This window comes from Phascolarctos cinereus, unplaced genomic scaffold, assembly GCF_003287225.1.
Source record: "Phascolarctos cinereus isolate Bilbo 61053 unplaced genomic scaffold, phaCin_HiC Scaffold_1;HRSCAF=81, whole genome shotgun sequence".
Taxonomy (NCBI): Eukaryota; Metazoa; Chordata; class Mammalia; order Diprotodontia; family Phascolarctidae; genus Phascolarctos; species Phascolarctos cinereus.
This window is the reverse complement of record NW_027555514.1, coordinates 158,796,046-158,806,584: the sequence shown is the minus strand read 5'-3', so window position 1 is coordinate 158,806,584 and position 10,539 is coordinate 158,796,046.

Genomic DNA, 10,539 nt, shown 5'->3' with positions numbered 1-10,539 from the left:
CTCTTACCAAATCCTTTCATAAGAGGTTCATTGAATGTGTTAGAGGCCTGCTTTTTAATTATGTCTCTTGACATTAGACTGGTAGCAATTGAACATTCAGGCTGTCTAAATGTTAGCTCTTACTCTTCCCATATGGCTGATTCACTTCTCTTTACAGTTGTAGATCTCCTAGATAGTATTTTTTTATGCCCCTTTTTAAGCACAAGTCATTGCTGGTAGTTTGCTGCAGCTTGTTTATGTTCACCTACAGTGATCTCTCCATCTCTCTATTGAGCTTTGATTGACTCACAGTTTTATTTCCTTGAGGATGGTTGTATTTGTCCCATGAATTGAAGCCTTACGGCATCACTAGGATACTGGTGATAAAAGGATGTTTTTGTTTCAGGGTCTCTAAAAAGTTCTATGAAACTTCTAATGGAATCCAACCTGCTTTTTCATTCCTATTCAAGTTTGTTCCAGCTCAGTGGACTGTCAATTTAACTACATATTAGAGTCTAGATTAATAGGTAGTCTTTTATCAACTTTATTTTTTCTTTTATAGATAATTAAACTAAACTTCTGAGCACTGTGAATTTCATTTAAGGTGATTCTATAATATTCAGTGCTAGGTGCAAGTCAGCTACAAAGAAAAGCCTCTGGAAGATCTCACCATCCATAAGGAATCATTCTTTCATTTGGTTTCTACACTATGCACTGTATTTGACAGTAACAAAACATCTTTGGTATGCATCTCCTGTTTTATGCCTTTCTTGATATTCATCAGATCATCTAACAAAGTTTTATTTCTGTTGTTGCAATTATAATTACCTTATGCATGGATGACACCTTGCTGAACCAAAACCTTTAAGGTTGCATTTGGCTCTGCTGAATCAAATGCTGTTTTATAGTCAACAAACAAATAGATACTGTATTCTTTGAACCTTTCAATCAATTCTACTGTAATTGGCTGTAGAGCATAGTTTGCAAAAGTCAGGTTGCTTCCTTTTCATACTTTGATCAAAGATACCCTTAAGAACCTCCTGAAGGGCAAGACCAGTCTTTTCTTTATTTTGTTATCCCCAGCCCTTACAAAGTGCCTTGCATATAGGTGAGTGTTTAATAAATGCTAATAAGTGTGTAGATCATTCTAAAAGTTATAGAAATTAAACCAGGCAAATAGTTTATTATTCTTCCAGCACCTATATCTCTTCAGATATAAGTGATAGTGTCACCATAATATCATGGACCTCTTCTGTACTTGGTTTGGTCCAAGTGCTCTTCCCACCTTTATTGTTCCTTAAGCATATGGAGAACTAAGATATCTGAGAGTAAATATGATTGCTCTATGATAACTGATGAACATGTTTGTTTTAGTTGATAGATGTTTTCCATTTCTATCAATTCTCCTTCCACTTTAATCTTTTAACTACTCTTAAAGTCTGGCTTAAAGGAGGTGTCATAGCAGACTTTCTACAGACTCATTTTCTTCTTCACTTCCATTTGTTGTTTTATTAAGCAATGTTACGCATAATCTTCTACTATCCTCCTTAAGGTTTTGCAAATAAGTTTGTATTATAAACTGGTGTTTCCCTTGGCTACAGTCTTTCTTCTTGTCAAGAAAAACAAGAATTTGCTATCTAAGATGGTTTCCTGGCTATTTTTGTTCCCTCATTGTGACAGCTGCTTTATATCAGTGAAACTTATGAAGAAAAGGATAATAGTCAAAGTCTGTTCCTTTATCCATTAATAATTTTTAGTGTCAGTAACATGTCTGAATAAGTCAGGTGGTCACTGTTATAAATCCATCCACATTTTCTTAAATTTTTTTCTAATGTGTAATTTTGATCCTTCCCTTTGTTAAGTGGATGGTATGATTGCATATAAATAGATGATGTAGAAATTACTTCTGCATTGAAACCAGGCACCTCCTCTACGTTAAAACATGGTCAATTTGTTTTCTTTCTGATTATGTAGTGCTGCTCATTCTCCATAGCAGCAGTGTCAAACTCAAATACAAATGGATCCCTATCAGCCACATATTGATTCAGAAAACCACAAATTAACATTTTTTATTAATTTTGTTAAACATTACCCAGTTACATTTTAATCTGATTCCACCTTCAAGTTTGACACCTCTGCTCTGCAGTTACCTTTCAGTTCTCCTCTTGAAAAAAAGTATTCTTGATATATAGGCATAAGACTTTGTGAGCAGGAAGAATACTTAAGTCTGTACATAATTTGGTTTCTACAAGATAGTACTCTTCTTGTAATACATCCTGTTGCTATCCATTTGACTAGAGGTAGCTTGAAGTAACAGGTGAACTAAAGGGGACAGGATCCTTCTCAAAAGAAACAAGCAGATTTTAGGAGGCAGGAAGATAAGACCTTCTATCCCAGTTTGGGATGGTACTGGTTGAGCTGCTCCATTCCTAGACTTGGAGGTCTCCATCATACCCAACTCAGGATAACGGAAATGTTGATTACAAGACAGGACTTTGTCTTGGACAAAACTTCTAAGTTTGCCTTAGGTTCCTTCCTTCCCCTTTCAGCCTCTTCCTGTACCCCCTTTCCACTCTAGATACCTTTTGCTGCCCTGACTCTCTAAAAGCCCTCATTTAAGCAACCTGTTTTCCTCTACAGTGACCCCTGCTGCAAATTTACCTCATTTTTCCTACTATTTCTATTCAACCAGATTGCCTTTATCTCAGCCAGATCATTATTAATTTCTTAATTACCAAGATCTAATTCTCATTTTCTTTGGTCTTTGTGTAAAATTTGACATTGCTGACCAGCCTGCCTTTTCTTAACACTTTTTTTGGTTAGAGGCAGCAAGGGGATATAGGGCATGTGTCAGAGAGACATAAATTCACATCCTGCCTCAGCCACTTATCAATTCTCCTAAACTGTTTCCTCATATGTAAATGAAGATAATAATAGCACCTACCTCCCAGGGTGATTGTGAGAATAAAATATTTGTAAAGTGTTTTGCAAACTTTAGAACACTATATAAATGCCAACAATTATGTTGTGACAGTACTTACTCTCTATTGGTTCTTCTGACAACTTCTCAGGCTCTTTCCCTAGAAGGTTCTCCTCTCTCTAAACAGGGTTGTTGCTCCATGTTCTGTCCTTGGGCAGCCTCCTGTACAATGTCTCCCTTAAATTGTCACCTCTGAGCAGATAAATCCATATAATTAGCTTCAGTTTTTCTGAGCTTAAATTCTACATCAAATGCTGGAGACTTATCTTATCAGTACCTCAAACTCAATTATGTACAAAATCATTCTCTTCCTTAAAGTTTAACACTTTTCCCAATTTCTGTGTTTTTGTTAGTGGCATCACCATTCTCCCAGTCAACATCCCACATCAAAATTACATCTTCAATCATTGCCATCATCCTAGTTCTGGTTCTTATCATCTCTCACTAAGATTTTGTAATATTCTCCTAATTCATCTCCTCAGCCTCAATCTCTTCCATTCTCAAATCCTTTTTTTCCACACCTGCCAAATGGTTCCCTAATTGACTACCTATAGGCTAGAATCCAAACTCTTTAGCCTTAGCGTATTGAGCCCTTCATGATAATCTAACTTTATAGCTTTTTTATTTCACATTCTCTTAATGTATTTAAAGTTCCTGCCAAATTAAGTCTACTAACCCTTCCCATTTCTCATCTCACCTTTGTGCAGACCTCCCCTTATCTATGCCTGATTACATACTCTTCTATCAACAACCAGTTCAGGTGCTCTTTTTTTCTATGAAAATTTCCCCGAATCCTATCTGAAAGTGATTTCTCTGTCCTCAATTTTCTCTAAGGCAATTTGTCTTGATCTCTCCTTTACCCTTGTGTCATATGACAGATATGTTTCATAAACCCAATTAGACAGCAAAATCTTGAAGGGTAAGGATTATACACATTTTATCTCTGTATGCCTAAAGCCTAGCATAATGGCTTTTATATAGCAGTCAACTAATAAATGTTTCTTGATTTGTAGACTCATTAATCTCAGTGAATTCCAATAGCAAAATTTCAGCTAGAATTGAATAGGAGGAAGAAAGCTGTCTGGATATGACTGGAAAGTATAAAACATTTTTAAAATGATTCCAAGCCACCCTCTGAAACAAAAATCTCATTTTTTAAAAATACCAATAGTCTTGGTGATGTTTGGTGATGATTTTGCCTATGAATACTCGAATATCACAATCCTTATTGGGTCAAAAATGTGATAACCTAAAGAGCAAACATGATGGGTGTAAGAGGCAACATAATACTAATGATTTACATTTGAGAAATGGTATGAGAGATACTATCCAGGAAACACAGTGAAAGGGAAACAGGCTAGTTATATGGTAAGAAATAGAGAAATAAACTAGCTAGTCTAAATATTGCACCCATAGAATATTACAAGACTTAGAGGAAGGCCTTTTGTACATTGAGATCCTTTGTGGCAGATCAAGGACAAGAACTGTACAGGATGGAAAATCATGGATGAGCTGCCATCTGCACCACTGGAAGAATAACCTTATCAGTAAGGTCATATATCTACTGAGGTATTAAATTGTAGGCCATATGAAAATGTACTTCCTTTAAGTTATACTGTTCCACTTTCCTGCATTTTGCTCATAGTGAAGAAAAGGGAAAGGAAACCAATATTCTTAGACGTGGGTTTCCCTTCCTTGATAACAGATCACAACCCATCTATGCCCTCTCGTTCTGTGTGATTTTTGCTCACGTTTCAATATTTCAAGGATCTGTGATTTTATTATTATATAATTATATGACTATATAATTATTATTATTCCTCCACTGACACAAACTATTAGTCCTATATGCTTTAGCAGATTGTCTCCATAAGTCACTGAAGCTTAAAATTAATTACCTTGCAGCCAACTTGTTGATTAGTCTCTCCAAATTTAGACCAGTCCTTGGACAACAGACATACTTTCTGTTAAGGGTCCTATATTGGAGACCTTACTATCGTATGACCTCTGACCTTGTAATTCACTGGCATAGCCTTTGAGATCCCAGGATCAATTCCACACTATGATGAGGCATTGAAAGATTTCGGTGGAAGATTACTTTCCATATCCTCCTAGGGAAGAATATGGAAGTACTTTAGATTGCAACTACCCTGAAGTCTTCCTTTAGCTCCTTTAATATTTCTTAGGTGTCAGTATGGCAATAGGACTATCCATTTATTATCTATTATCCATGATTTTTGCTGCATAATTGACTCACCTGCTTTTTTCAGTCATATATGCCTTTGATGATGCTTTATGCCACTTCTTATATACAAGTCATTGGTAATATGCACTTACCCTGTATTTCTATCTTTTCCATTGCCTTTGTGTTACCTGAAATTTTGATTCTTTTGAATACATATCATAGTGATATAGCCTCACCAGGATAGTGTTTAAAAGGTAACTTGGAGTCACTGAAAATACTGCACAGTTTCCAAGTGCAATATATTTAGAGTTGGAAAAGACCTTAGAAGTCATCTAGTCTAACACTTTGTTTTCAGTGCCAGAGCCGAAGGTTAAACTTGAATTTCCATGATTCCAAGTTGAATACTGTTTCCAATAATTTCACATTTAACCTACTGCCTTCCTATTTATTTCTAGACTAATTTTATCTTCCGTGCCTAAGATACATACTGATGAATCTGGCCAATACACATTCTTCATCTACTCAGTGTTTCTTCAAGGGATTCTGCATGGCCACATAGTTCACTGAACAAGTGCTGCAGTATTCCTTGATAATATCAACACAATGTCATCCATAAAGAGGAATATGTAGAGAACTTTACCACTTATAGCAGAGATCTTTAACATTTTACACATCACAGACTTCTTTGGTATTCTAGTAAACCATATGAGCCCCTTCTCAGAAGAATGTTTTTAAAATGCATAAAATGTGGATTACAAAGGAAATCAATTATGTTGAAATACAGATGTACAGACCCTTCAGAATAACTTTTATAGGCAACCCTTCCTTCCTCAATCCATTTGGACTCTAGGCAGAACATCCATGATAGTGGTGAACGTCTTTGGTAGGCAGGTCTAAAAGCCATGTCACTGATTATCAGAGGATCATTGAACAATGTTAACTCTGTGGTTGTATCTAACAAGTAATTTTGTGTGATGTTAGTATATGCACAGGCAAAACCCAGGTAGAATATCTTCAGAGCCACATTTTGCTCTCCCAAGGCAAATTCTGGCAGATCTGTCCTATTGTATCTCTTTTCCCCTTCTGGTTTACCTAAAAATGCTCTGGGACAATTTAGCTTAGCTATAGCTACTGTCTCATACCAAAGCTTTCTGTAGTCTCATTTTTTTCTTCAACTGTGTTTTGGTATTTTGTGAGGCAGTAATTCTAATATTATTCTACCATGAACCTCTGTAATGTTTGGCAAAGGAACCTTTATTCCAATCCCATTTTGCCTCTGACATCATGTCTTGTTGCTTGGTAATGAGAGCAAGCTCTAGCTAAGGTGGTTTTAGGGTTCTACTGACCTAATTGTAGGTTAAATGTTAAATGTCTCTAAAAATGGTTAGTCTACATTGGAATACCACACATACTGGCTATGCTATGCCCTGAAAAAGTCACTTAATTTCCCAGTGCTCTAGACACCTCTTTAATATTAAAAGTTGCAGACATGTCAGGCTGCACTGTAGAGGGAGTTTCCCCATCCAGGATTTCCTCATACCAGTGAAGTCACAGATCTAGTCCATCATCACTATTCTGTTTTTGTTCTTCAAAGTCAACATTTTGTTTAGGGTTGGAATTGTTATTACTACATGTAGTGTCATGCCATCTTTATCCTTCTAATTTAGTGTTTATTTTGACCAGGTCATTAATGTGTTCTTGATTGAACTTTACATTTGTTAAATACCTAATAATTTTTATGTTCCATGTACTACACTAGAGGTACAGTGATGAAATAAGATATTATCCTACCCTCCAGGAATCTGTGATTTAAAAGGAGAAGGGCAGCAAATGCACAACTCTAACACACACATATTCATAGGTGAGATCCAAAAATACGCATGAGTGACTAGAGAAGGGAAGAATCAAGGCAGGCTCCTTAATGTTTAAAAAAAAAAGTCACTATTTCCTCATAAGTTTCTTTTATGGATCCTGAGATTCAAACTGCCTGTTCAGTCTTTCCTCAATGGAGAAAAGCAACTCTCCATGGAAGGGAGAAGGTTGCCTTGACCTAAGTCAACTATGATCAAAGACCCTAGTAGCCACCCTATTCTGGTTCCTAATACTTAGGGAAAGAGAAAGACTATCTAGATCCCCCTCAGTTATGGATGGATTCAGGGATCCTGAGAAGTGACTCAAAAGCATATTCTTGTTCTGTCCAGTTTCACCTTCTACTCTTTACAGCTAGCTAGTTTTATTTTGTTAGAAATGCTTGATTTAACACTATTATTAATTATGGTCATTTAGATGAAGTGGTGAATACCTGTACCCAGCTATCTACACTATGCAATAATTATGCATATTATCAAATATCGGATTAACTTGGTTTTAAGTTTTGATTGTAACAATAAATTTTGTTCATGTAGGCTCAGCCTTCATAGTGAGTTTAGTATTCACATAGCATGATCATCTACTCTCAACTTAAAAATACTAGCAGGAATACTTGTTGCAACTCCCAAAAGGTAAGGAAGCAGTGGTAGCGTATATAAACTTCATATTTCTTATATAAATATTCTACTTAAACTTAGGGAAAATCCCAAACTTTCCTTCCCATTTCATTTTGCTGAACAGCCAGCTACAAAAGCATTTTACCCTTCAGAGCTGATGTCTTGGTAAATAAAAATTAACTGAAGTCTTTTTTTAAAAAATGTGAAAGCATTATCTGATGCCTCAGATTCTAAGAAACTATGTTTCAAATAAAAGTGTATAAAAAGCCAAGATTATACTATACACAGCATTCCAATGAAGGGAGAGGCTGTGTACTGGGCCAAGAAGAGGTTCCAGATCCATAACTATGGGGCCTACATTTGTATAGGGTATAAGAACAACTAAGTACAAGAAGAACAGATCTGTCCCTCTCTGCCCCATTCCAGGCCATGGATCCAAGACAAAGTGTGAAAAAGACCTGTGTCTATGGGTGGTATTCCAGGGTGAAGAGTCACCCCAGTTAAGCCAAATAGTGGGGAAGGAGCAAGTTCACTAACAAGCAGCAGTTGTGAGGCTCAGGAGCAGAGCAGGGTCTCAGTTCCAGCATCTAGCCCAGTCTGAAGCCTAGAGGAATAACTGGGGCAGGAATTTCAGACAGAAAGGAAGCCTACAGTTCTGTCACTCTGAGCCAGCAAAGCTTTTCACTTAGTGGCTGAGTCTATCAGCAGTCTACTGAAATTCCAATAAAAAAAATCCACAAGCCTGTTGTTCAAACCCAAAGCCAAGCCAGGAACTTGCAGAATTTGGACGAGAAGGGCAATGATCAGACTTTGCCTTAGATCAGACCATTTTGGAGACACTGAAAGCTTTCAGGTCCTGAACTTGAGCTGTCCCTGAGATCCCAGAGTAACAACAGAACACCCCAAGAAAAAAGCAACAAGACTAGCCCAAACAGTTTCTCCAAGTACACAGAGTTTGGCCTTAACAAAATCTAAAGTCAGGAAGCAGGCTGGAAAGATAAAAATTTAAAAAAATCCTACCAGAAAAAAGCCATTAGAGTGACAGGGACACTCAAGACACAAACCCAGGAGAAGAGAAAGAATGACTCCAAAACATGGAAAAGCAAAGCCTCAAAACAGCTTGGGTACAAGGTCAAACAATTTCCTAGAAGAGATTAAGATTTTTTAAAAATAGTTTTAAAATGTTTTCATAAATGAAATAAGAGCACTAGAAAGAAAAAATGGAAAATAAATGAGAGCTACTGAAGAAGTGGAAAAAAAATTAACAGCTTGGCACAAGAAGTACAAAATCTTATCCAATCAACAAACTCCCTGAAAATCAGAATGGACCAAAAAGAAGCTAATGATTCTATAAAACAAGAAATATTAACTCCAAGTCAAAAGACTGGTGGGAAAAAAATTGGAAGAATATGTAAGGTCATTTATCTCATAGCAAAATCAAGTGACCTGGAAAACAAATCCAAGTAGAGAACGCCATGACCCGACCTCCCCCCAAAAAAGAAAGAAATCGTAGTCATATTTCAAGAGCTACCTAGATCTTAAGACTCAAGAGGGAAATGTGGAAATAGAAAAAATCCACCAGTCACCTCCTAAAACCCTGAAATGAAAACTCCCAAGAGCATTAAAGCCATAGTTTCCAGATCAAAGAAAAAATACTGCAAGCACCGAGAAAGAAGTCAAGTACCTATGAGCCACCAGTATAAAGAAAAGGAGAGCTTGGAATACAGTAATCCAGAAGGCAAAAGATATATAAGTTTAAAGCCAAAGCCAAAAATTACCCTGTAAAACTTAAGTTTAATGCTACAGGAGGAAAAGTGAGACTTTAATGAAATAAAGGACTTAAACACATTGCTTTTGAAAAGACCAGAGATGCAAAAGAGTTCAAATACAGGAGTCAAGAGACATAAAAAGACAAACAATCATGGGAAACTAAAAAAGGATAAATGGCTTACATTCAAATATAAGGAGATGATACATGTGTCCCCTGTGAACCTTATCATTTGCGATCCTGGGGGGAATCTAACTAGACCAAAAGCCTAAGAATGGTTCTGTTATGTTTTGATGATCTTAAAAGAAGAATGAGGAGAGAGAGAAAGAGGAAGAATATGCCAGAGGGTGTAGGTAGAAGAAAGAAAAGAAGCTTTTTGTACAAGTAGACATCTATACAAACAAGGAAGGCGGAAGCTTGGGGGAAGCAGCTGACACTTGAACCTCACTCTCATCTGAACTGGTCAAAGGAGGGAAGGATATACATACAGTTGGGTACAGAAATACATTTCACTAAATAGAGAAATGAGAGGGAAAGGGGCCCACACAGTTTGGTATAGAAATACATTTCACTTAACTGAAAAACGAGGGAAAGTGTAGAGGAGAGAAAGGGGGAATAGGATGCAGGGTACATTAAGGGAGGGATTAGCCCTAAACAAAACAAATTCTAAGGAAGTATGAAATCTAACTCTTTGCAATGGCAAAGTATAAGAAAACGGAGTGGGGCAAGGGAGTGTAAAGTACTCATCAACTGGAGAATAGCTGAACAAGTTAGGATATATAAATATAAGAGAATACTATTGTGTTGTTAAGAAACAAGGGGATGATTTCAGAGAAATTTGGGAAGACTTGAATGAAGAGAAACAGACTAATTTTTATACAGTAACAATTTTGTAAAGACAAATAACTTTGAAAGCTTTAGGAACTCTGATCAATGTAACGACTTAACCATGAATCCAGAAATCATAATGAAACATATTACCACTCATCTCCTGACAGAGAGGTGAAGGACTCAAAAGTTAAGAATAGGGAGGGACATGGTCAATATAGAAATTTGTTTGGCTTGGCTATGTATGTTATAACGGATTTTGTCTTCCCTTCTTTCTCAATGGGGAGTGGAAGTAAAGGGGAAAGAAAATGAA